Genomic DNA, 27,013 nt, shown 5'->3' with positions numbered 1-27,013 from the left:
TAGCAACCTTCGTAACTTGGATAGAAGAAGGCAAGAAGCATAATGTTTTCCTGAATTCTTCTGGGCATGCGCGTGCCAAACCAAAGTTCCGGACGGCCGCACTACATGATAGCTCCCTGTGTCCAGCTATCAAACAAATGGTAGGCTATGTGATATCACGTGTTTTTTTTTTTTAAAAAGTTGTACGGAGTAACTTTTAAATTGTGCAGCGAAATTATAATCCGTTTTCACTTCTAAAATCCCCACGATGAGAGTTTCGAAACTAGACCACATTTTCATATGTTTTGACGAAATTTTTTAACGAGTAACTTTGATGTGCGACAGAGCAACTTTGTTTTGTAGCAAAACAATTTTGTTGTGCAGCAAAGCAACTTTTGTGTGCAACGAACATGTACACTTTTTGGTACACGAAGACACAACTTTGGTGCCCGACAACAATTTTGGTGTTCATCGGAGCAATTTCAATGTGTGACAAATCAACTTTGGGGCCTGACGGCACACTTTGGTGCCAACAGAGCAACTTTGGTGCCTGGGGACACAACTTTGGTGCCAACACAGCAACTTTGGTGTCCGATGACACAACTCTGGTGCCAACACAGCAACTATCATGCGCGACCGAGCAACTTTTGTTTTTTGGTGCATGACCACGCAATTTTGGTGTCCAACATAGCAACTTTGGTGCATGACGGTACAATTTTGCTGCCATACAGGGCAACTAATGGTGCCCTAAAGAGCAACGTTGGGTGTCAGAACAACTTTTTTGCTTGCCAGCGCAATTCTGGTGCCCAAAAGAGCAACTTCGGTGCCTAATATTGCAACTCTGGTGCCTAATAGCGCAACTTTGATGTCTGACGATGCAATTATGGTGCCCGTTAGAACAAATTTGGTGCTCACGATTTCGGAGAGCAGCTACCTGTGTCGAAGCGGCCAAAGAGGGAAGCCGTCGGTACCACTATTATGAAGCCACCGGACCAGACGAAGCAACTTTGAAACCCGACGGAGCAACTTTGATGCCCAGCAGAGCAACTTCGAAACCCGACAGAGCAAACTTTGCTGCCCAGCAGAGCAAATTCGGAACCCGACAGAGCAACTTTGCTGCTGGACAGAGCAATTTTGGTGCTTGCGACACATTCTTGGTGTCCAGCAGAATAACTTTGGTACCTTAGCGTGCAACTGTAGTATTGACAATGTCCAACTGGCAACTTTGATGTCTAACTACAATAATTTGGTGCATTGAAGTTGCCTACCCTTTTATTTGTCAAGTTGCCTACCACTGCAATCACGGTACCTAAAATTGCACCCAAAAAAATTACTATTATCGTGAACTTGCTCGTTGCTTTTGTGGTTGTTTTCTAAGTTATGTATCGTTTTTGTATTATTGCATGGCACTGTAGTATTGTTGTAAAGCTACCTATTGTTATTTGTGAGCACGCGAAGTTGCATTTGTAAAGATGTCAACTGTTGTTGCGAAGTTGTTTACCATTGTTTTAAAAAAATCGTCACCTACCAAAGTTGCTTAGTCGATCACCAAAGTTGCTTGTAGCGCACCAAAGTTGCTTCTTAATTTTTTTGTCGAAATATATGCAAGCGAGATCTAGTTTTGAATTTCTTGTCCCGACGACTCCAAATGTGAAAACAAATCATAATTTCGATACACTGTTTAAAAGTTATAGTTTTTTTGAAATAGATCTATAATATCTAGCTGGCCTATGCGTTGTATGTACGTCTAGGAAAGAAAAAGCGGTGGTAATTAACTGTGGAATCTTTCCATCTTTATTGGAGGGGATAAAAACTTTTCAAATATAGATGGTATGCTCGGCACTGCAAACGAGCACACGGCCGGCCGCCCACTAGACGCTAATTGACGTGGGCATTACCCTTCGGGTAACCAGTATTGCCCTATCTGATATTGACAAGTTGGAGGCCCATGAAGCTACCAGAAGGCGAGATGGGCCACTAGGCCGGTGCGTCAGAAGATTCCTTGGCGGACAAGATCAGGAGACGGACAAACAAGGAAAGATTAGATCTAATCTACTGTAAACCTAGTCGTCCTCGGGTAGGACCCTTGAGACCTGGCCTCCTATATAAAGGCCAGGAGAGGGCCTGCCGAGGGACACAATCAATCTTAGCTACAATAGCCAGCTAAAGCTTCGAACTAGGTTACCCTAGCAACTAGCATCTTGACGAGATCACAGCCGAACTATTCGGCACCCCATTGTAACCTGTTTTCATCATAATCAAAGAACAGACAGGCAGGACGTAAGGGTTTTACCTCATCGAGGGCCCCGAACCTGGGTAAATCGCTCTCCCCGCTTGTACGTGTACCGATGTCTCGTGTCGGCTCGCGAGGATTCCATCAACCCTAAGCCCCTATCGGAGGGCATTGCCGAGGAGCACCCTCGACAATTGGCGCCGTCTGTGGGAACCCTGTTGGCACAAGGCAGGGCATCGGCAGATCCGATCATGACATCGGCAGCCTCATCGGCAAACTTGCTGGCAATTTCGCCAGCAAGATCGCCAGTAACTTCATCAGCAACTTCATCGACACCATCGTCGCCCATCCCGGGAAGCCCGATTCGATTCGGCTCCTACGAGTTTACTCCGCACAGCGAGTCCTCCCGTTCAAACTTTTCGGATCTACAAGGGAACATGGAGATGACCTTCGGCAGCGTCCATTACAACGTCAACGCAGAAGGAATCCTTCAACTGCTGGAATCCCCCGCTTCCGGATCGACAAATTCGAACGCATCATCTTCAGTCGATCTGTCGGCTGGCCTAACGGGATCAACATGCTCTCCTACACCATCGGCTCCTCGCTCGACGTCCTCTATGTCAGTAGGGTCGGACGATTCTTCGTCTTCGAAGTTGACCTCGTATTATTGCCTGAACTGCGATACCAGGCATGGACTGGGATCTACCGACACGCCGTTCATCTGCAACGCTCAGTATTCATCGGGAGAAGACAGTATCGACAGCACCATCCTACGAACCAACCAAAGGGCGGCACGCCATCAGGTCTATGTCGCCAATAACACGAGGAACGCAAGGCGCAGAGGAGACGAGGACCATACCCCCCGCTCTAGCAGAAGGGCAAGTTTTGAGGACAGCGCCAGCAATCGCGATAGTGATTACACCATTGCGGATGAGGAGTCGGCGGCAGCACGGGCAGCAGTACTCAACAACACACCGCTCCCCGCAGGAACTTCGGTCGGAACCCTCAATGCTTACCGCTCCATACTAGAGAAAAACCGAGAACACTTGTCGAAAGAGCAAGTCTCCCTCGAGAGACGCTTAACTGCTGCGGATCGATCCAGCGAACGACGAAGGGGTTCACAGGGCAGTGCCTCCCGAAACATCCAGGGAGCAGGCAAGCACCGGTCGAGGATGTCCAGGCTTTCGGAAGATGACGCCAGAGAAATAACGTCAAATCTGACTAAATCTTTCATGACCACGGATACCGCGGGCATGCCACGGCCAAAATCCTTTGCAGCAGCAACGGCCAACCTCGCCGCTTACCTCATCAACCAGCGCCCCGAAGGATCTATGGCTCAGGCTCACCGAGGTGCCCTCGAGAGTCTCGCGATATTGGGAAACAACCTAGTCCCGCAAAAGGAAAAAACTATGGTCCAAGGCGAGTGGGTCAAAACATCATGCGAGAGACGCTCGGGACGAGATCACCCAGAGCAGGATCGACAAAGCAAGGCGTCGACGCGCCACCAGGAAAGACGACGATAGCGATTCTTCGAATGAAGACCAGGAGTACGACGGCGAGCTCAGGGGAGCCGACTGCCTGAGTTACAAGATACGCGAAGCAATGCCACCTAAAAAGTTTAAGCCTACCCCTACTGACGCTGCCAAGTACGACGGGCAGCAAGAACCAAGATCTTGGATAGATGATTACTTGTAGACAGTGATCTTGCACAAAGGAAACCAGATAGCGGCAATGCAATGCTTACAACTCTACTTGAAGGATTCAGCACGAGCCTGGCTACGGGGTCTGCCGAAAGGTTCTGTCAAATCATGGGATGACCTAGTAGACGCCTTCGTTGCCAACTTCCAAGCAACATATAAGAGGCCCGTCGGAATCGAAGAGCTACGGAACTGTCGGCAGAAGCAGAAGGAGTCGATGCGTTCTTACATTGGGAGATTCACAAAGCTCTTGAACGCTGCCGAAGACGTATCTGTCGACAGAGCAATCGACGCTTTCAGCGACGGCGTCCAGCGGGAAAGTTACATAGAAGAACTCGGGCGCAAGAAGCCAAAAACCATAACCAAGTTAATGGAAATTGCCAACAGCTGGGCCGATGGCGAAGATAACGTGCGAAGGCCACGGCAGCGCAGCGATGACGAAGACGATGATCAGCCGAAGCACGACTCGGGTAGCCAAAGGGATCGACACAAGAGGAGGAAAAACCGCAACTACGATGATAACAATCTGGTAGCAGCAGGGTATGCCGATCGGCAGGACGACCGAGACGACAGGCACGATGGTAACCGGAACAACTCTGGGAACCGTGGTAACTATAAACCACGACAGCAGAGGACTCCCGAACTACCTTACGCTGAACAGGTCAACGCCCCTTGTTACTGATACGTCTCCGACGTATCGATAATTTCTTATGTTCCATGCCATATTATTGATGATACCTACATGTTTTATGCACACTTTATGTCATATTCGTGCATTTTCTGGAACTAACCTATTAACAAGATGCCGAAGTGCCGGTTCTCGTTTTCGCTGTTTTTGGTTTCAGAAATCCTAGTAACGAAATATTCTCGGAATCGGACGAAATCAAGACCCAGTGTTCCTATTTTCACCGGAAGCATCCGGAACACCCGGGAAGGACCGAGAGGGGGCACCGGGCCCCTGGACCATAGGCCGGCACGGCCCGGGCCCCGGCCGCGCCGCCATATGGTGTGGCCACCCCTTCGACCCTCCTGCGCCGCCTCTTCGCCTATATAAAGCCCCTGGATCGAAAACCCTGGGACGAAAAACCACGATACGGAAAACCTTCCAGAGCCGCCGCCATCGCGAAGCCAAGATCTGGGGGACGGGAGTCTCCGTTCCGGCACCCTGCCGGAGCGGGGAAGTCCCCCGGAAGGCTTCTCCATCGACACCGCTGCCATCTCCACCGCCATCTTCATCACCGCTACTGCTCCCATGAGGAGGGAGTAGTTCTCCATCGAGGCTCGGGGCTGTACCGGTAGCTATGTGGTTCATCTCTCTCCTATGTGCTTCAATACAATAATCTCATGAGCTGCCTTACATGATTGAGATTCATATGATGATGCTTGTAATCTAGATGTCATTATGCTAGTCAAGTGAGTTTTACTTATGTGATCTCCGGAGACTCCTTGTCCCACGTGTGTAAAGGTGACGAGTGTGTGCACCGTGTGGGTCTCTTAGGCTATATTTCACAGAATACTTATTCACTTGTTGAATGGCATAGTGAGGTGCTTATTTATATCTCTTTATGATTGCAATGTGTTTGTATCACAATTTATCTATGTGCTACTCTAGCAATGTTATTAAAGTAGTTTTATTCCTCCCGCACGTGTGCAAAGGTGACAATGTGTGCACCGTGTTAGTACTTGGTTTATGCTATGATCATGATCTCTTGTAGATTGCGAAGTTAACTATTGCTATGATAATATTGATGTGATCTATTCCTCCTACATATGCATGAAGGTGACAAGTGTGCATGCTATGCTAGTACTTGGTTTAGTCTTTTGATCTATCTTACACTAAAGGTTACTAAAATATGAGCATTATTGTGGAGCTTGTTAACTCCGGCATTGAGGGTTCGTGTAATCTTACGCAATGTGTTCATCATCCAACAAGAGTGTAGAGTATGCATTTATCTGTTCTGTTATGTGATCAATGTTGAGAGTGTCCACTAGTGAAAGTCTAATCCCTAGGCCTTGTTCCTAAATACTGCTATTGCTTGCTTGTTTACTGTTTCTATTGCGTTACTACTGCTGCATTACTACTCGCTTGTTTACTCGTCCTGGGCAAAGCACTTTTCCGGTGTCGTTGCTACTACTTATTCATACCACCTGTATTTCACTATCTCTTCGCCGAACTAGTGCACCTATTAGGTGTGTTGGGGACACAAGAGACTTCTTGCTTTGTGGTTGCGAGGGTTGCATGAGAGGGATATCTTTGACCTCTTCCTCCCTGAGTTCGATAAACCTTGGGTATCCACTTAAGGGAAACTTGCTGCTGTTCTACAAACCTCTGCTCTTGGAGGCCCAACACTGTCTACAAGAATAGAAGCTCCCGTAGACATCAGTTACCTACATTCGTATGTCGATTCCAAAGACGGCAAAACGAAGTCGAGTCACCTGCTCAGGGACTGTCGACAGTTCCTTGACATGCACAAACTCATCCAGCAGTCAGGCCAACAACAGCTACCACCACCGCCACCACCTCCACCACAGCACCAAGTCCAAGCAGGCTCAACCCAACGAGGCATTCCCACCGCCACGTGGGCAGATGAGTATGATCCACAGGACAGGCGTTTCAAAAAGAGAGATGAAGAGGCTCACCCGAGAGATCAATTTGGCAGAAAGCATCATGGCAAACATCCCTGAGTACGTCGACTGGTCTTCTCAGAGCATTACGTTCAGCCGAACAGATCATCCGATGACCATACCAAAACCAGGACATGCCGCTCTGGTAGTCGAAGCACAAATTGGAGGGTTCAAGATGAGCAATGTGTTTATGGATGGCGGAAGCGGGCTAAACCTGATATTCGTCGATACAATGAGGAGTATGGGGATCACCATGAGGATGTTGGAAGAAATAGACACCTGCTTCCACGGGATCCTTCCAACCGCACCGGGATACTCTCTTGGCAAAACTTACCTGAATGTCATCTTCGGCAAAGCCGATAATTTCAGGAAGGAGAAAATCGAGTTTGAAGTGGTGAACTGGGAATCGCAGTATCACGCTATACTCGGAAGACCAGCTTATGCCAAGTTCATGGCCGTGCCGCATTATGCATACCTCAAGCTGAAAATGCTCGGGAACAATGGGACAAACCTCACGATCCATGGAAGTTTTTCACGCTCGGACAATTGCGATCGCGACTTTCAGAGGATTGCCGCAAAGTTTGGGCCACAGCAAGAAATCGTCGGCCCTCCGCCCAAGCTGTCCTTACAAGAGATCAAGGAAGAAAAAGATGACAGGGGAATCAAGAAGAAGCCAGCCGCTCTCGCCCTCAAAGCACCGGCAGTCGAGGCTTCGGCAGCAGAAGCTTCGACAGCAAAAGGCTCGGCAGTTGACGGCACGGGAGGTCTAGGAGATAGCAAGACAATGGCAACCACCGTTCAAACCCTTGATGAAACCAGCAACGCTGCTGCAAATACTAACGCGGTGAAGAAGCCAGAAGAAGAGAAGAATCCCTTCCTTGCCTAAGCAGCTTCCTAGCTTTTATTATGTTTTTTCTTTTTCCTTCATTATAAACAGGGCCTCCCCCTTCCGCCCTTTAGCACCATCCTTATTTTACTAATAAGAACTTAAAGCTTCGATTCTTGTTAAGCATTGCAGTACCTATAAACTTCTAAACCCCATCACTATGTAAACATAGTACAGGGCCGAAGATTGTGCTCCAAAAGCCTCTGCGAGTGCTAAAATGATGACATCTTTCCTCTCGCTTTAGATGCCTCTACGAGCGCCAAACAAAGCAAGAGTTTGGAAAAATTTACACACAACCCACGCTCGATATTTCACTTATGGAAATATCAAAGAGCAACGGGCCCATCGACAGAATTATTACACCCGAAAAATTCGGGAATAACTGTCGAACTTTACAAACTGTTGAAAGCAAAGTTGCGCATACAACAGGTTTAGCAAAACCTGCAACACGAGCTGATCACTCATAATGATTTGCTAACCAACTAATACTCATACATTCAACGGGCAATTAAGCTCCGCCCCTTTTAATATCTGCCAACGGCATGGTGAAAGTACACATTCGTGTACTAACCAGTTAAGAAGTTTTTCGGCACAAAAAACCCGAATACTCGGACGGATTAGCCGATACAATATACAAAATTAACTTTACACCTTTATATCACCCTTGCGGAGTTTCCTTTTCTTCAGGTACCTTTGACATCTCCTCCAGCCTGTCGACAATTACATGAGCAGGAGCCAAAACCTTCGGGTACAGCTCCTCAAAGTCACCAGTTGCGCTGGCAATAGACTGCAAGTGAACTGAAGGATAACAAGCAAGCACAAGGGCAAGCGTGCATTTGGCCCCCGCAAAGACTTGAGATCTTACTAGCTCCCGAACCTTCTTGGCACTTCCAAATTCAGACATCAAAGTCAAAAGGGTAGTGGGAACTGCATTCAGAGGGAACATTGTTTTCCAAACTACCCTCATGGCCCTGTAGCACTTGTCGAAGAACTGGTGGACCTGTTGCACCCGATCCTGGAATTTAACGACAGCCGAGGTCTTCGATTGGTCCCGCCAGAAAATTTCTTCGGATGAGGAAAGCTGAGTCAAAGCACGCACCCGCTCGTGTATCCGCTTGTTCTCTTCCGCAGGATTCAACGCTATGACTCCAAAAGAATCAGTCAAAGATCCAGACAAGAAGTTGCTAGCAAGCAGGCAAAAGGATCAAGAAACTTACAGTTTAAACTTTCGGTAGCCTTCTGCAGTTCGCCAAGAATGTACCGCTCCACGGCGGCTGCAGTCTCGCCTTTTTTATTGATAATGGTAGCTAAGGCATAAGTGCTGCGTAAATCCTTCTCCATCTGCGTCATTCGGTCTTTCATGCGCTGGATCCGATCGCTTTCGGGAAGCGCACCCGACGAGTCGTCTGCAAACGAAGGTACTGGGAAGACCTGCGGAAAGTACTGGTTATAAAGAAGTGACGGATATGGTACAACCGAACATCCAAAACAACTCCCATCGGGAGAAGTACAAGAAACTGATATCATAAGCAAGAGTGTGTCTACGACAATGACAGCACGAAGTTTATTACAAAGCATGAGTTTGGCGGCAGAGCAATTTTTTGCATCAAGCTCAAAGATACAAGTTTGTTACAAGAATCAAGGAAGCTGAGTTTGATTCGATGAACTAGGGCCAGCCGATGATTTCTTTGATGAAACCAATTCAAGGAGCTGACGGGCACAAGTAAGAACAGACGCCTTAAAGGTGCTCAAATCAATAGATTGCCCGTCCTGCCCTTTTGGAAGCCCTTTAGTCATTTCCTCGATATCACCCTTAAAGTCGTAACCCATCATAAGCTGGAAGGCAAGGACAGCACCAAAAGTGCGCGATGTACGCTTGAATACCTCGATGGCCTCCTTGGTGTTAACCGCGAAGGTATCGATCAGCTGTCCCAGGGTTTTTTCTTGATTGATCTTGGGGAAGATCATCGAGTCTATCTGTACCAGGACACTCTTCCCCTTTGCGAGAAGCTCTTGTGTAAGCTGGTGAGAAGCAAGAACCATCGACACAGCGTTCGACGGGGAGTTATTTGCAACCCTTTCTAGGGCATCGACAGGAATGTTCGCCGCCTCTCGCAATAGAAAGGAATGAAGAAATTTAGTCATTGACAAAAGTTTAAATCCTTAACAACGTCTTCCGACAAAGGTATGTTGAAGATTACCAAGCAAGGCCAAAGAAGATTGGCGAAGGATTTCATCCTTTTCGGTTGCTCGAGCCTCAGCCACCAGCCTAGATGCTTCCTCCTCCTTCAACTTCCCTTTCAGCCTGGCCAGCTCTTCCTTCAGAGAATCAATCTCTCGGCGAGCCGCGGCAGCTATCTTGACTGCGCCATCCAGTTTTGAGGAAGAAGATTCGACCTCCTTTTGTAGCCGAACTTTGTCAGCCTCTAGAGAAGTGAACCGGGAGGCGAAAATCTCCAGAGAAGAGATAACGCCACGCAGGTCCTTAAGTAAGAGAGAAACAAAAATAATTAAACAAGGCACGCTCCAAGGAATTTGTATTGAGATCAAAAGAGGACTTACAGAAAAAAGAGCCGCAGTAGCAGCTGTTGGAGAAATATCCTTTCCTTTGGAAAGGGAAGACGCGGTCGAAGCTTGAGCCGTGGGAGCGGCCTTAGGAGCCGGAGCTTCTGAAGCTACCACGACTGGCGAAACAGCATCGGACTTGGCCTTCTTAGGAGGAGGCTCAACAAAGCCCTCGTCACTGCGAAAGTAAACAGTCGGCTGTGATTAAAATAGGAGTATGACAGATAAAAAGGGCACAGTATAATCTTCGAGAGGGAACTACTTACATGTCGAAGAGATCATCTTCATCGGCGAAGCCGCCGGTTGATCTCTTCGCGGGAGAAGCCTTGGCCCCATCCGCAGCTGCATCAACAAAAGTATCACGATCAGCGTCGACGTTGCGCACTGATCCGTCTGCGGTACAGGTGTTATCGGCTGAGAGGGGAAGATCAGCACGGGCTACTTCAAGATTCATTGGACCATTATATTCATCCTCTAAACCTGTTTGATCCATGGTATGAAAATCTACGGGGATTGAGGAGCCTTTTCCCTCAGAAGTGTCATCCGGTGAGTCATGTGTATTTTCAGAAGGCACAAGGATCTGACAAAGAAGAATGACAAGTAAGAACAAAGATAATCATGTCGGCTAAGCAAGGAGCTGTAATAAAAAGATATGAAAAAGAAAGGGAAGTACCCCTAATGGCGGATGATCAACGTCTAGAGGAGCATAAGAAGAGATCAGCGGAATCGAATCTTCCTGGTTAAAGGAAGTGAGGCGACGAACTTCATCGAGCAACTCTTTTTCGATAGATCGGCAGCGATTGATCCTGGTCACATCCTTTGGGCCTGAGTACAACCACATCGGGTGAATTCTGGCCATGACTGGTTGGATTCGGCGCCTCAGGAAAACTGCTGCCACCTCCGTACTAGTCATAGTTTGGCCGTCAGCTTCTTTAATTTGAAGGAATTTGGCAAACAATTCTTCGGCTGAGACCCTTTCATCGGTTGAGAGGATGTTCATCCAGGAGTCTTTAGGTTTGGCTTTAGAAACGTCGGCATAGCAGGGGAGTCGACATTCGGGTGACAAGGAATCCCTAACGTAAAACCATTTCAACCTCCATCCTTGCACGGACTCTCTCATTGGGAAATTGAAGTAATTAACTTCTGAGCGAGCAACAAAACCTCCTCCTCCGGTGACAAAGTGCCCATTACTACTGCTGTATCTTTTTACATAGAAGATCTTCTTCCACAGCCCGAAGTGAGGCTCAATGCCCAAAAACGCCTCGCAAAGGGTGATGAACACAGCAACGTGAAGGATCAAATTGGGGGTAAGTTGCCACAATTGAATTGCATACGTCCGCAAGAGATGGAGGAGGAATCCATGAGCAGGGAGTGAAACGCCTCGATGAAGAAAAGATAAGAACATCACAGAAAATCCAGCAGGAGGATCAGGCCGAGAGATCGCACCTGGAAGGATTACATCTCCGGCATTGGAGGATATCAATCCTAGGCTTCGAGACCTGTTTTCATCACGCTTGGTGACGGTTGAAGCTACCCAATCCCCGGGTTTGGCCATCGAGCCCGACGAGCCGGCGGCGCCGGAGCCGGGGGAGGGGCGTTTGGAGCGTTCCCCTTCGGAAGGGAAGAAGAAGACTTGGCAGCGGCACCTTCGCCGGTGGAGCTAGCAACGGCGGTGGTATTCCTCTTCTTCACCATCGCGAGATCTGGAGAAGATTGGAACTGTGGCGGCGGCGCAACAATGGCGGAAGAAGGAAGAAGAGGAAGAATGAGGAGCTGCTGCGGGAACTGTGGAGAAAACTGGGAACTTTGAGGAAAAATTAAAGCAAGCACGTGGCGCTTAAGGAAGGGAGAGAACTAACGGCCCACTACACCCACGATTGCGCGAAAATCGAGGAGCCACCTCGATCGTTACACGGTCAAACCCTAAAACGTTGAATGAACAGGGCTAGGGCTAGCTTGTCATGATGGACCCGTCAAATCAGCCTCGCAGCAGCTTATACGTCATCAATGACGTCATGGTTCGAAAGCATTCGAAGGAAACATGAAAAGTTATCGGATGAAGGACTTGAGTCTAAGCACGGATTGCGAGCATCCGTACCTAGACTCGGGGGCTACTCCCATCGGGAGCGCTGACGCGCACCCGATAAATGAGGACTCGACAAAACGCTCGCATCCAGATACTCGGGGCCTGTTACTCACATCGGGAGTTCGTGATGCACACCCGATAGAAATTTTTTGCACTCCAGGATCATGCCCGGGGACTTGATTCTGTGTAGGGTAACGGTGTTTTGCCATCGGCACTAAACAACAGTTGGGCACGTTACTCATTATCCTTTGCGTAAAAAATATATCAGATGATTTATGAAGACCTCGGCAGAGGAAAGTATTCGAGTGGTACAACTTGAGTCTACGCACGGATTGCAAGCATCCGTACCTAGACTCGAGGGCTACTCCCATCGGGAGCGCTGACGCACACCCGATAAGAAGAAGATGAAGCACAATTAAGATGAGCAAGAACAGTGAAGGAGAAGAAAACATGCATCAGTCTCTACCCGAATTATTTTCGGCTAGACACTCGGGGGCTATTGACGTGGGCATTACCCTTCGGGTAACCAGTATTGCCCTATCTGATATTGACAAGTTGGAGGCCCATGAAGCTACCAGAAGGCGAGATGGGCCACTAGGCCGGTGCGTCGAAGATTCCTTGGCGGACAAGATCGAGGAGACGGACAAACAAGGAAAGATTAGATCTAATCTACTGTAAACCTAGTCGTCCTCGGGTAGGACCCTTGAGACCTGGCCTCCTATATAAAGGCCAGGAGAGGGCCTGCCGAGGGACACAATCAATCTTAGCTACAATAGCCAGCTAAAGCTTAGAACTAGGTTATCCTAGCAACTAGCATCTTGACGAGATCACAGCCGAACTATTCGGCACCCCATTGTAACCTATTTTCATCATAATCAAAGAACAGACAGGCAGGACGTAAGGGTTTTACCTCATCGAGGGCCCCGAACCTGGGTAAATCGCTCTCCCCGCTTGTCTGTGTACCGATGTCTCGTGTCAGCTCGCAGGATTCCATCAACCCTAAGCCCCTATCGGAGGGCATTGCCGAGGAGCACCCTCGACACTAATGTTTTTACCCAGTTGCTAAAAAGTGCTCGGAGGCTGGCTGGATCATCCGAGCCTCCGTTTTGTGACCGTCCGATGGTCTCGATCACGCTCGCGCCTCGCATCCGGTTCCGACACGTTTGCTCCCCACTCTCTGTCTCTCCCAAATTCGTTCCCATTCCTAGCACACACACCGCACGCGCACGTGTCCTCCCCCTCTTCCCCTCAAGCTGCCGCACCGCCGTCGTTGTTCCCGGCCGCCGCCAGCCGCGGTTGGCGCCCCGTGTGTGGCTGCGGCTCTATCGTCGCCTCCTTCTCCGAATCCCCAGAACGGCTCGCCGCTCCCTCGACGCACACGCAAGCCCTTGATGTGCCGCTGCCGCCACACACAGATCCAGCCGTCGCTGGCCGTCGCTGACGCCTCCATCCGCCGAAAAAGCTCGGCCACCGTCATCTCTGCGAGCTCCGCACAGCCGCCAAGCCATCCGCCTCCAACGCGTGTCCGCGCGGCAAACCCTAGCCGTACGGCTCGGCTGCCGGCGGTGCTTCCACGACCCCTCTCCGTCGACCTCATCCATGGCTCGGCGCTACGGTGGTATGGTGATGGTACTGTGGTGTGGTGATGCTGTTTCTTCCTAGGCTCGTCGTGGCCTGGCTCAGTTAGCCTCCTCCTCTGCTTCGTCTACTTCGGTCAGGTAGTTCCTCAGCTCTCCCTTCTGATGATACTGATACTGGTGACATGTGCATTTGGGTGCTTGTGGTGGATTGGTACTAGTTGCATGGTTTATCTGCTGGTAGTCTGGTATATGTACCCTAGGTCATAGTATTGTGCGTCCGTTACATTTGTCCCCTTTTTCCCCCAATTACCGGTGCTAAGAGACTTTCTAAATGACAACTCACGGTTGAATTGGTGATTCACATCCCCAAAACTATTGCAGGTGTATATAGGTGTCTATCTACACCTATATATGACAACTCAACCGGATGCTGATGAGCAGCTGATCGTCAGGAACAACAGCAGCTTCAGCAACTCGTGGCATCGGTCCGTGCAGAGGAGACAACGACGGAGAGAGCAACGGCTCTCCGTGATGGTGACGACGGCCACAATGGTCACGATGACGAGAGGGCGAACGTATCTGGAGCACCATAGGTCAGACCATCACCAAAAGGATTGAAGTTTGATACACTGAAGCAAACTAGGTAATAGTCCTATGAATAAAAGTGATAACACACTTGCATGTTTTGTTGTCTGATGTATGGGTTAGAGAAAGGGTGCAGGTTTTGAATGAAAGAAAGGGAGCAACACATATAAGTTGGCCAGTGGTTTAATTTAGTTGCCATTGTCATCATGCTTAAGCTGATTTCTTCCGGTATACTTAAGGAGGGCCGATTCATATGTTAGAGGGCCCAGGGGCAAGACAGTAGCAAGTGGCCCTTGGTCATACACATATAATTTGTATTTCTGTTAAAATACTTAATATATTATATTGCAAAATAAAAATATACATTGAGTACTACCTAAGATTGATCATCTCTACTCTAAAGGTGGTAATACAAAGTAGTTTTTTTTTAGCCTCCATTAATACCTGGCTGCAACCTTGGGAAGGTACGAGGTCGTTGTTCCTGAAATTTAGAGAGGAGACGAATCGTAGCGCTCAATTGATGTCTAGTGATTTCTACCTGCATATTGGAATGGGCTTGCGTTTGCATTCTAGGCTCGTTAACCATTTCTCAAGACTTGTATCAGTACAGACCAACTAGCTAGGTTGGGGCCCCTGACTGTCGGGGGCCCCGGGGCGGGCGTCCCGTTGCCCCGTCCTATGGGCCGGCCATGTACTTAAGTTGTGTGGATGTCTATAGTCTATCTAGGTTTTCTTTTTGAGCAACGTGCGTAAGTTGGCCACTTGTTTAATTAAGTTGTATTTGTCAATATGCTTAAGTTGGGTACTTAAATTAATTAAATTGGTTCCACCAACATGTTTAAGTTGTGTTTTATAGTCTAGATAGTTTTTCGTTTTTTTTGTTTTGAAAAAACATGCATAAGTTGGCTACTTTGCGTTAATTAAGTTGTATTATCAACATGGCTAAGTTGGCTACAGAAATGAAGCAAGTTGGTTCTACCAACATGCTTAAGTTGTATTTTACAGTTTAGTTGGATTTCCTTTTTTTTTGGAGCAACATGCACATGTTGGCTACTTTGGGTTAATTAAGTTGTATTCTCAGTATGCCTAAGTTGGGTACTAAAATGAATTAAGTTGGTTCCACCAAATGTTTAAGTTATGTTTTCCAGTCTAGTTAGTTTTCTGTTTCTTTTTTGGAGCAACATGCATAACTTGGCTACCTATGGGTTAATTAAGTTGTATTGTCAACATGACTAAGTTGGCTACAGAAATGAAGCAAGTTGGTTCTACCAACATTCTTAAGTTGTGTTTTATAGTCTAGATGGGGTTCCTTTTCTTTTTTTGGAGCAACATGCACAAGTTGGCTATTTTCGGTTAATTAAGTTGTATGCTTAATATGCCTAAGTTGAGTACTGGCATGAATTAAGTTTCTTTCCCAACTTGGGTTTAGTATAACTTTCTTAAAAGTTGCTTAAGAATATTTTTACCAAGTTACTCAATTAACAAGCCTAAATTGTATGATAATGGTTGCTAAACTTGGTATTATCATCTGGAACCATATGTGAAATAAGTCGGTTCATCATTGTGATTAAGTTGTCTACTATAAGTACCTAAGTTGTCTGCTAGAAGTAATTAAGTTGCAGACTAATTTTTCCAGTACATTTGACCCTTTTTGAGATTTTTATGCCATGTATTATGCATAAGTTATCCACTATTTTTCAGTTTAAAATAAGTTGGTTCATCACTGTGATTAAGTTGTCTACTGGAAGAACCTAAGGTGTCTACTATAAATAATTAAGTTGCATACTGATAATTAGTAAGTTTGCCTTTTTTGAGATTTTTATGCCATGAATTATACATAAGTTGGCCATTATTTTTACTGTTAAAAATAAGTTGGTTCATCATTGTGACTAAGTTGTGTACTAGAAGTACCTAAGGTGTCTACTAGGAGTAATTAAGGGTGTGTTTGATTCTACGCGAACGATGGACTTCCCAAAATATTGGCATGCCCATGAACTTCCAGTGTTGTTTGGATGGGCCCCAAATAATTGGCAAGCCCAAGGCAGCCCCTGATATCAATGCATTTTTCTTGCCAATGTGTTGGCGAGCGGAGAGCGGACGAATCGTTCGCGAGAGGATCCAAACACACCCTTGCATATCAGAATGAATTAAGGTTGGACCTTGGTGTTTTGTGTAATGTTTGCCTTTTTGAGATCTTTCTTATGCCACCAACGATGCATAAGTTGGCCATTATTTTTCTGTTTTAAATAAGTTGTTTCATCATTGTGATTAAGTTGTCTACTAGAAGCACCTAAGTTTGTCTACAATATAGCTTGAGTGCAAAATATCGGCTCCACATCGCTCATATCGACATCTTCCGTAGGGGAAACATTAAGATCTAGTCCTGACATATGTGGAGTGTGAAATCTGAGTTTGGTTATTCATTTTGATAATTCATGCTCATGCAACATACAAATAAACGATAACCAACTTTATATTCATTTCCCTTGTATAGTTGCAAAATGTATCTGTTCCTAAGGATTGGAAGGCAGCCAGGTTGGACCCGAGATGGTGCAATGCTATGATGGAAGAGTTAGAGGCCTTGAAGAAAAATAAAACATGGGAGTTGACAGATCTCCCTAAAGGAAAGAATCCAGTGAGGGTCTGTAAGTGGATCTATTACGTCAAAACAAAATGCGAAGGAAAAGTGGAGAGATATAAGGCAAGACTTGTGGCAAGAGGATATAGTCGGACTTATGGCATTGACTATGATGAGACATTTGCACCAGTGGCAAAAATGAGCACTCGTCGAATTTTGATCTCTTGTGCGAGCAAATTTAGGATGGCCCTTGCATCAACTTGATGTCAAAAATGCATTTCTGCATGGTGATCTTCAAGAGGAGGTGTATATGGAGATGCCACCAGGGTTTGTCAGACCTGAAACTAAAGGGAAGGTATGTAGACTGAAGAAATCTCTATATGGTCTCAAACAATCTCCACGGGCCTGGTTTGACAGGTTCAGACAAGTGGTGTGTGGCATGGGATATGGTCAATGCAATGGAGACCATACCTTATTTTATAGACATTCGGAGCAGAAAATCACTATCCTTGCTGTGTATGTTGATGATATTATCATCACGGGAGATGATGTTGTGGAAATCGCAAAACTGAAAGGATGCTTGAGTCAGGCCTTTGAGGTGAAAGATTTGGGAAAACTTAGATACTTCCTTGGAATAGAAGTTGCAAGATCGTCAAAAGGGATATCACTATCTCAAAGAAAGTATACATTGGATCTCTTAGATGATATGGGCATGTTGGGGTGCCGAGTGGCTTCAACACCTATTGACCAGAACACTAAAATCACAGCAGAGTACTGGGAACCCATAAACAAGGAGAAATATCAAAGACTTGTTGGAAGACTAATATACTTATGCCACACGAGACCAGATATATCATTTGCAGTGAGTGTAGTGAGTCGCTATATGCATGATCCGAGGGATGGACACTTGGAAGCAGCTCAAAGAATCTTGAGATACTTGAAGGGCACTCCGGGAAAAGGAGTGTTGTTTAAAAGTAATGGGCACCTAAATGTAGATGGATATTGTGATGCAGATTGGGCTAGCTGCTTAGATGATCGAAGATCCACCTCAGGGTATTGTGTTTTTGTTGGAGGAAATTTGGTGTCATGGAGAAGTAAGAAACAATCTGTTGTCTCGAAATCAACGACCGAAGCTGAGTACGAGCTATGTCACGGGGCACGGGTGAAATGTTGTGGGTACGAAACCTTCTAAGAGAGCTGAAAATTTTAAGGCAAGGAAGCTTGAAAGTGTGGTGTGATAATATGTCTGCTATAAACATAGCAAATAACCACTGTCCAAGCATGAGCGAACTAAACATGTGGAGATAGACAGATTCTTTATTAAAGAAAAGATTGATGCAGGGATTATCTCATTGGCTTATGTGAGATCGGGACAACGAGTGCAGATCTGTTTAACAAAGGGACCGGGCTCAAAGGAGTGTAATCTAGCTCTGTGCCAAGATGGGGATGATTGACATTTATCACCCATCTTGAGGGGGAGTGTTGGACAACTGTTGGTGTGTCTGTTGGGCTGTTTTCTTGTTCTCTGTTCTGGCCCATTTGGCCCAGCCTAGTCCTGACCTATATAAGGTGCTTCTATCTCTGTAACCCTAAGACGAGAGAGTTCCTCCCTGCAGCCTCCTTCTACCTCAGGTTAGGCCCTCACCTCTGTCCACAGAAACCTGGAAGTATGGACGAGGAAGAAAGCTTTGTTATATGTAGTATAGTGGGTTGCTGGTTCACGCGCAGACCAGCTAGAAATTCCCTTTGATTCCCACGGGCTGTCCCGACTTTCCTTTTTACGGACGTGAGGAAACTGGTCGGGGGTTTCTTTCTGTTTTGGGGGTGAGGGCCGGTTTCAACTAACGAGCCCCCGGAGGCTGCCTAGTCGGGTCCATGTTTTTATATCCTGATTCCAGCACAGCCTCTGTTCTTGCAAGCAGCTAGGTAGCATATATCGGCTTTGGTTAAGTTAGCTAGTTAATTAGATGTCCTTGACCTTATTATTAAAAATACCATATTTCACAAGACTTGGTGCAGTACTTGGGGGGGTAGAGGCGAACCCGTTTACGCGATTTATGCCCGTTTTAGAGGCGAACCCGTTTATGTGAAGATTCATAGTAGATCCTAGAGGGGATTCGGATATGTCTGTGAAACTGATCTAACACAATTCAGCAAAACTGAGCTTAACTCAGCCAAATGATTGCTCATCCAAAACTCTGAACTGTCTGTTTGAACCTAACACATGAGTTAACTGCAAATTTATTTTCAAGAAACTAGATGAAGACACATACTATGGGTCTTTTCTAGAGGATAAAAGAAGAAGAAAAAAGTGTAGGTTCTGGTGTTAGTGTGATCTAGCAGCTAGTTCTTTGTAGTTCAGTTTTACCATTTGTAGAAGAGGGCATGCCGATCTGTACAGGTAGTGTTTGTTTCAACCTCGTGCTCTCAACGACGGGGCATGACAGCCGAGGAGCGGTGAGGTGTTTCTTTCTTGATTTTGTGATGAACTGGGAAGATGAAAGCTATACCGTGGACTCAATGAGCCATGGCATTTGTGTGTGTTACTTCAAATTAGTCATCAGCATTCTGGTTTATAAATATATGACATGTGAGTGCCTTTGATTTCATCGATGAACCTTTTCATGTATTATCCATCGCTTAGAATTTTGCCTTACAAGTGATGCTAAGCAAAGAAAGGAGTACAAATGGTGTACTACCAAACTGACAGGGAAAAGAAATCGATGGGTAACGTATACATTTCAGAGCAACCTCTTTGCATGTTCTATTAATGAAGTCATAACTGAAAATTATATTCTCGTCTATTGGCATCTTGACTTTGTTGTACTTAAATACATAAATCTAAAGCTCTCCATAAGTTTCTCCATATGATCTCACATAGAGGCGGAATACCAACATTGCGCTACTCCTCACCGTCTCTTCGTTGGTTCCTTCGTCAGGTTAAAAGGATCTTGATTTCTGGAATTTTCTTGTTTTTTCCTCTGTTCAAATTCATCCTTTTAGTTCTAATAAAAGAAAAAAGAAACTTTGTTTTCTATTGAAAAAAAGCTTACCATGACATTGCAGGATGATACTTCAATGAGTAATTTTGGAGCAACCTATTTCAGTATTTTATCCAGATGCCATTTCCAAATATTCATTAAAATGTCAAATTCATTCCAAGAATATAGATATTTCCATCCCATCTCAACACCAAACTTGCAGTTGGGATCCTGCGTCAAACTCCGCACAACATGTGTCTCCTACGAAATTTTCAGAATATGTTTTGTTTTATTCTGAAGCCGTTTTCTCCCTAAGTTGTTAGATTCCATATCAGGATTAATAAGTATAGAGTTTGCATTCAATTAGCAGGGAAACTATCTTCCTCTTAAGCTTGTGATGTCTATTCCAGAAGTGCTAACTCATGTATATGTACCTGCTTTTTCTAACCCCATGTTGTCAATTTCAATTCATCAGGTATCTAATGTGTCCATGCCACTGAATGGGTTGCCATCCTTCTCAGAATCATCGGAGAGACCAGAGGCAGCAGCCATGGCAGTCCCAGACATGTTCCTCTCATCCCCCGTGATCGACGAGCCCTGCCCCGGTGCCCCGAGCGCCAACAGCAGCGCTATCACGGATGCCGGAGAGCAGCAGCGGCAGCAGTCGCGGAAGGCCGGGTGGTGCTGGTCGAGGTCAAGAGCCATCAGGTTTGTTTCTAACTGCCTTCTCTTTCAAGTTTTAGTCATCTGATCCATTTACACCACACCAGCTATTGTGGTCATCATAATTGAACATTGGAGCATTGACCAAGTGCACAAACTGTTCTATGGAAATACAGGCTACACACGCGACGAACATCTGACAGTGATCGGCAGCACCAGTCTGCCGGTGTGTGGCCAGAGCTGAGCAGTACAGCACGCCGCAATCCGGCTCGCCCCAGGACCCCTGCAGCTCACCATGTCGAGCCAGGCGGGGTCGCCAACGGTACTACCATGTTTGCTTCTCGCTGGCTACGAGAAATTGAAAAAACATGCAATTGTAAAGTACACGGGTTGTGCATGTGTGTGATGATGAACTGTTCGAATTTACTGTGTTTATAGAAAAGTAGAAGTGTAATTTTTTAAGCTGATGAATTAGTGTTTAGTGGAAAAGCACAATTGTAATTCATGCATGCTAGTGTGCAATTGTCTACCTTTTCCTGTAAAACCAGTACAAGCGTAGCTTCAGCAGGGATTAACCGAACAGCTGAAAAGTAGTACTGTTTCGCGGAAGAGATTAGTGGGGGTATGGGTGGACCGTGGGGTTCACCCAGATACCCCCCCCCCTAACCGAACGAGGCCTAAAAAAAATTTGTTGCCTATTTTTGAAAATGCTCAACGAGTTGTTGAATCTTTCATTTGGGGAACACGTCACATTGTTGGATCGTTCGTCGCCTCTTTTATTCGATAAAGTACTACTTCACACTTTCAAGAAAATCTTCAGATTTTTTTTTGAATTGTTTGTTATCTGTTTCGTCAGATAAAAATATTACAGGTACTTTGAAAAACTACCGCACAATATGTCGCCTCTTTCCTTTGCGCAAACCAACACCTATTTGGATTCGCTTGAGAAGAGCACATTCTTGAGATGCTAAGGGCTGGCCAAGCAATCCAGATCTGGGTAAACTACATAAAATTGAGGATTTCCTTCGAAACGAAAGAGAAAAGGCAGTCGGTCCCGGTCAATGGGTAGAAAAGCCCGCTCTATAATCTTAAGTAGTCTTCGACTAGACCACTGTGCCTAAACGCCTTTCGAGGGTTACTCGTGGCTTAGCTTCCCCCTCCCCTTAGTTAAACTAAGGGTAAAGTGGCAGAGGTATGACCTCAGGAAGAAAGAAAGATCGGGCGGGGAAAACGGGGTTCGAACCCGCGACTTCTGGCGTGACAGACCAGCACTCTAATCAAGTGAGCTATATCCCCCTTTCGTAACTACTGTCGATTCAACAGCCAATGGGGCCGTAGCCTATCCGTGGTCGGGAAGGCAGGCGAAAAGCGCGCACAAAAGAAAAAGAAAGCAAAAAAGCTTATTTGGCTTATTTTGGAATCCATTATAAGGCTTTTGGTATTCTATATCTATCTAATATTATATAGCTATTTCACAGGTTTTATTTACATACCTCAGTCATGTTATTTGTCTAGCCTTCAATCAGAATAGCCTCTCCACCGGTTCCGAAGATTCTTTCGGCATCTAGATAAAGACAATTGGAAAAGAAGTCGAATCAAACCTAAGGCCTTTGTGGCATCGGTACACTCCCCGGAAATCCGCAGCAGGGAAGTACATTTAAGGATTATTGCACTAAGCGCCTCCGGGTTCTGTAGGATCTGGTCAAAGGTAAGTAAGAACCTCTTGATATCGGGAAGTGCCTATAAATAATAGGTAAGTCTTGATGTCTCAAATAGGGATTGAGTGCGTGTGGAGAAGAGAAGAGATACCTTTCCTCGAGTTGAGAACACTTTAAGGAACCAAACCAGCAAGGTAGAAGATAAATATGCCCCGCCTAAAGCAAAGAAAACAGAGGCGAAGCAAACAGTGCCCAAGGGGGGAGAGAAGCCGTCCTCCATTCGGAATAGGTAGGTTCGAGAGCTTCTATTTCCATTTCTCCAAATTGGAGGAAGTTAGCCGCTTGTGTCTTGACTCGACATTAGTACTTGCTTGAACCTCGAAAGCCTTTGCCCTTTAGGTTGTTTTGAAGGCGTAGTGCCAGCGTCAGCTAGGAGCTATCATTTTATTCAGAAAACATAGTATTGTCTTCCTCTGAAAATAAATTGCTCGATCGTTCCTCTTCTCTTTTATCCGTAAAAAGTACTATTGCCTACTTAAAATCCTCTTTTATTACATAAAAAATACCGTCTACAGAAAAACTACCACGCTATTTTTCGTCTCCTTAATTTGGAAAACATACTATTACCTTCTTCTACAACAACTTGAGATAAAAAAAAATACTCCATCATTTATCTCCTTTTTTATTTATCAAAAATATTACTGTATGTTTTCGTTGATCGCCTAAAATTTACCCTACTCCGCGCCACAACCTCCTAGTCCCCCTTAAGAGTTAAGAGTGTGTCATCAACCGGTCATGCCCCTGAGATATCACCTCTTCTCTTCACGGACGATACCCTTCTGTTTTTTCGTGCTACCGAAGAGCAAGCACGTCGAATCAAATATGTCCTACAAGTATTCAAAGTGCCAGATCCTACTCAGCGAATCATGCCCAACTGAATATCAGGATGTGGTGCGTGAGATTTTAGAGGTACAAGGGGAAACTTTTGATCCAAAATATTTGGGTCTACCCATACAAGAGAACCCTGTGTGCTCGGTGTACCATCGCACACAATTTCGTCATGAAAAGCCAAAGCATCTCGAGTCCAGGAAGATCCCATCTTAGGGTCATGGCCTATAGAAAAATCATTGGCCTATGTGCATCCATGACCAGCTTCATATGGTACTCCTTCACCCAGACATACTAGGTAAGATGGGTGCAGATCTAGAGATTAATGGTCCTAGGCAGTTGATCACTAAACAAAGGTACAAGGGTTGACGAAATGGAAACCATTTCTACCGTGCCGGTAACATCTTGCAAAAGTATTAGGGGTCTTGTCTTCACGAAGTTGCTAGATTGGTTGCAGCGTGTTGAGTGGGCAAGTGTTGCTAGGTTATGTTCCGTCCTGTGTGATGGAGCTTACACCGAGCATGATTGTAACCAAAACTTTATTTATTAATAATGAACATAAGCCCTAATTCAGAAAAAATGCCAACTTTAGGTGGCGTACTCCTTCCCAGCAGAGCTCTATCTAGCCATCATTTTTCTAGCAGATTTTTCTCGGTCAGCAGCTTCTCTCATATGAGCTCTCTCAAGCTAGCAACTTTCCAAAATATTCACTCCCCAAGCTTGATCTTCTTACGTCAACACTGCAAAAAGGAGATGAAATGGCATCGGATAATGGTTAGTCACCGACCTTGCACCAATACCTAATAAAAGACATCTAACGAAGTCATGTATCAAAATAACCAACCTAAATACAAAGTGTGTAACACAAAATGAAGCACGTCACTACGAAGGAAAGGAGAAATACTCCCTCCGGTTCTTTTTAATTGACTTGGATCTAGTACAAAGTTTTACTAAATTTGAGTCAATTAAAAAGGATCAGAGAGAGTAATATCTAGCGTCCAAAGGAAGTGTTATAACTGTTGTATGCCAGCGAACATTATCGGATGCCCTTTCAGCACTTGTGGTAGTGGTTTAATCGACGGCTATATTACTAGTTAAACACCAGTTGCTCATAGATTTGCCAATTCAACGTGCGACTGTGCGAGGACGCCTCTAGCAGTAATACGTATCTCAAAGAAGTGTTCCGTCGAGACCGCGACTTCAGTTGCTCTAATATTGATGGTTGAGAGGTAATCTCCACCCTCCGTCCAGCTGCCGGTGTATCCGGCTGGCTTCGATACAGACTCTCTGTGCTTCGGGCTAGATCAGGATCCTCTGTCGCCCCTGGTCGTTTCTTCAGTCGATAACGGTGAGTGTATCATTAGTTTTTTTTTTTTTTTTTGGTGAATAGATTGTACCGTTCCTTCATGTTTGTCCGTGCAAAATTGGATGATGCATCTATTCTGCAAATTTGATCCATTGCCAGAAATTCCTTATTCATTAGGTGCACCATAATCAAAGAAGATTTAGATCTGCAGGTGCTTTAATTAGTGATTCTGTAAAGCAGCAGTTTTGCATAACAGTGACCGCATCGTTCTCACATTAGCTTGTGAAGTAGGTACAGTAGAAGAAAAGGAGCGACGATGACTTTACCGTTCCTGCCGGAGACAACCACTTGACTAGTATACTTACTACTAGCAGATAGACTAAGAGTAGCATCTCTAGTCAATCAATACTCCGTTCAAATTAATTATCCAAGAATGAATATCTAGGCATGTTTTAGTGCGTAGATACATCTATGTTTAGGCAATTATTTTGAACGGGAGGGAGTACCATGGTCTGACTTCTCATGAGTTTGACTTCTCTATTCGTCATGAATTATATTCTAAAAGCAGCATCAGGAAGCAACCAAGAAGCAACCACAAACACAAAACAAAGCTAGCATTGACTTGAATCATCCATAAATCCCCGGTAGTCACAGATTCAGAGCAAGCACAAGTACCCAACAATGGAGAATGATGCTTACTGCTACTACTTGCTAGCTCTTGTACCTCTTGTGTACCTTGTTCGGTTCTACTACGTGGCTTCCTTTGCCTCTGGCAAAAATGGTCTTCGGCTCCCTCCTGGCCCATGGCAGCTCCCTATCATCGGCAGCCTCCACCATCTTATCGGTGTCCTCCCTCACCGTGCCTTGCAAGACCTATCGCGGCGCCATGGCCCCCTCATGCTCCTCAGGTTCGGCGCGAACCCAGTCATTGTCGCATCCACCGCCGAGGCTGCCACGGAGATCATGAAGACGCACGACACCGCCTTCTGCACGAGGCCGCTGAGCTCGTCCGTGAAGGCACTGAGCAAGCGTGGAATGGGGATCGTGTTCGCCCCGTACGGCGACCACTGGCGACAGATGCGCAAGATATGCTTCCTCGAGCTGCTGAGCGCCAAGCGCATCGGTTCGTTCAGCGGAATCAGGGCGGAGGAGACGGCCCGGTTCACCCGGTCCATCTCGGCTGCGTCAGGGTCGGATCAGCCGCTTATCAATCTGAGCCAGATGCTCGCAGTGTACGTGACAGACACGACGGTGCACACGATCATGGGTGGCCAGTTCACGGAGCATGACACCTTGCTCCGCCACGTCAACGAGGCCGTGTGGCTGGTAAGTGGATTCACCTTGCCGGACATGTTCCCATCGTCGAGGCTGGCGCGCGCTCTGAGCGTCACAAGGCGCAGAGCCGAGGCGTTTCGAGAGGTCTACTTAGCGTTCATGGGCCGCGCCATAGATGATCATCTGGAGATCAGGAGGACGGCCTCCGCTCAGGAAACACACCACGAAGACATCATCGATGTGCTCCTGAGGGTGCAGGGAGAAGGCAACCTTCAGTTTCCCTTCACCATGAACAACATCAAAGCAGTGCTTTTCGTAAGTTCCTTAATCCTTCATGCTACTGCTATTTACTCCTAGCCAGAACTGAATATATCCAGTTATGCTATCGTTTCCATCAAATCCATGGTTTCACCAAGAGAAGAAAAAATACAGGACCTTCTTGCGGGGGGAGCGAGACAACATCAACAACGTTACAGTGGGCCATGGCAGAGCTGATGCGAAACCCAAGCGTGATGTCCAGGGCGCAAGACGAGGTCAGGGCAGCATTCATGGGGGAAAAGAAGGTTGACGAAGAGGACCTAGGCGAGCTGAGCTACTTGCAATGCATCATCAAGGAGACCTTGCGGCTGCACGTTCCTGGGCCGTTACTGGTGCCAAGGGAGTGCCAGGAGCAATGCAGAATACTCGGCTATGACGTGCCCAAAGGCGCTACTGTTCTCGTCAACGGTTGGGCTATCGCTAGGGACCCGGAATGCTGGGACGAGCCGGAAGCATTCGTGCCGGAGAGATTCCTAGGAAGTACCAGAGATTTCAAAGGCAACAACTTCGAGCTCATACCGTTTGGTGCTGGTCGACGGATTTGTCCCGGGATGCTATTCGGGCTGGCCACCATTCAGCTGGGTCTTGCTAGCCTTCTATTCTATTTCGATTGGAGTCTCCCAGATGGCATTCTTCCGGGTGAACTGGACATGACAGAAACCATGGGAGTGACTGCTAGGAAGAAGGTGGATCTGTGGTTGCGTCCAACTCCCCACGCATATTTGCCCTGTTGATATGTTGTTTTTCATCTGTTTAGTTCTAGTACGGAGTATGTCTTAGCAAGCACAGTGGCCCATGAAAGGTGGCATCTGCTTATGGTGCGTTGAAAAAGTTGTGTTTTAAAAACTGAACTGAATTTAGTTATGGTGTGTTGATGAGTCTGTGTTTTAAAATAAAATGGCACCTAAAAGTCATATATTTAGATTTTCAAAGACTAATTTATAATTTCGTTTCACATCATGCACATGTTATTCTGTTATACCGACGAGCCGGAAGGAACACTGATATATAAACCAATAACAAACTAAGGCTCCTCTGCTTGGCCACCTGCACTTTTACAGCTTTCTAGTGCACACAAAGCTGTCCTAACAATTGATGCGCTTGCCTAGA

The 27,013-nt window shown here is 46.2% G+C and overlaps 1 pseudogene; it reads left to right on the top strand.

Moving 5' to 3' along the window:
* The first annotated feature begins 24,991 nt into the window (after positions 1-24,991).
* Positions 24,992-26,637, top strand: LOC124696950 (annotated as a pseudogene).
* The last annotated feature ends 376 nt before the right edge of the window (positions 26,638-27,013 follow it).

The sequence above is a fragment of the Lolium rigidum genome, chromosome 3, assembly GCF_022539505.1.
Source record: "Lolium rigidum isolate FL_2022 chromosome 3, APGP_CSIRO_Lrig_0.1, whole genome shotgun sequence".
Classification (NCBI taxonomy): Eukaryota; Viridiplantae; Streptophyta; class Magnoliopsida; order Poales; family Poaceae; genus Lolium; species Lolium rigidum.
The sequence above is the reverse complement of the archived record's forward strand: the minus strand, read 5'-3'. Positions and strand labels throughout refer to the sequence as shown.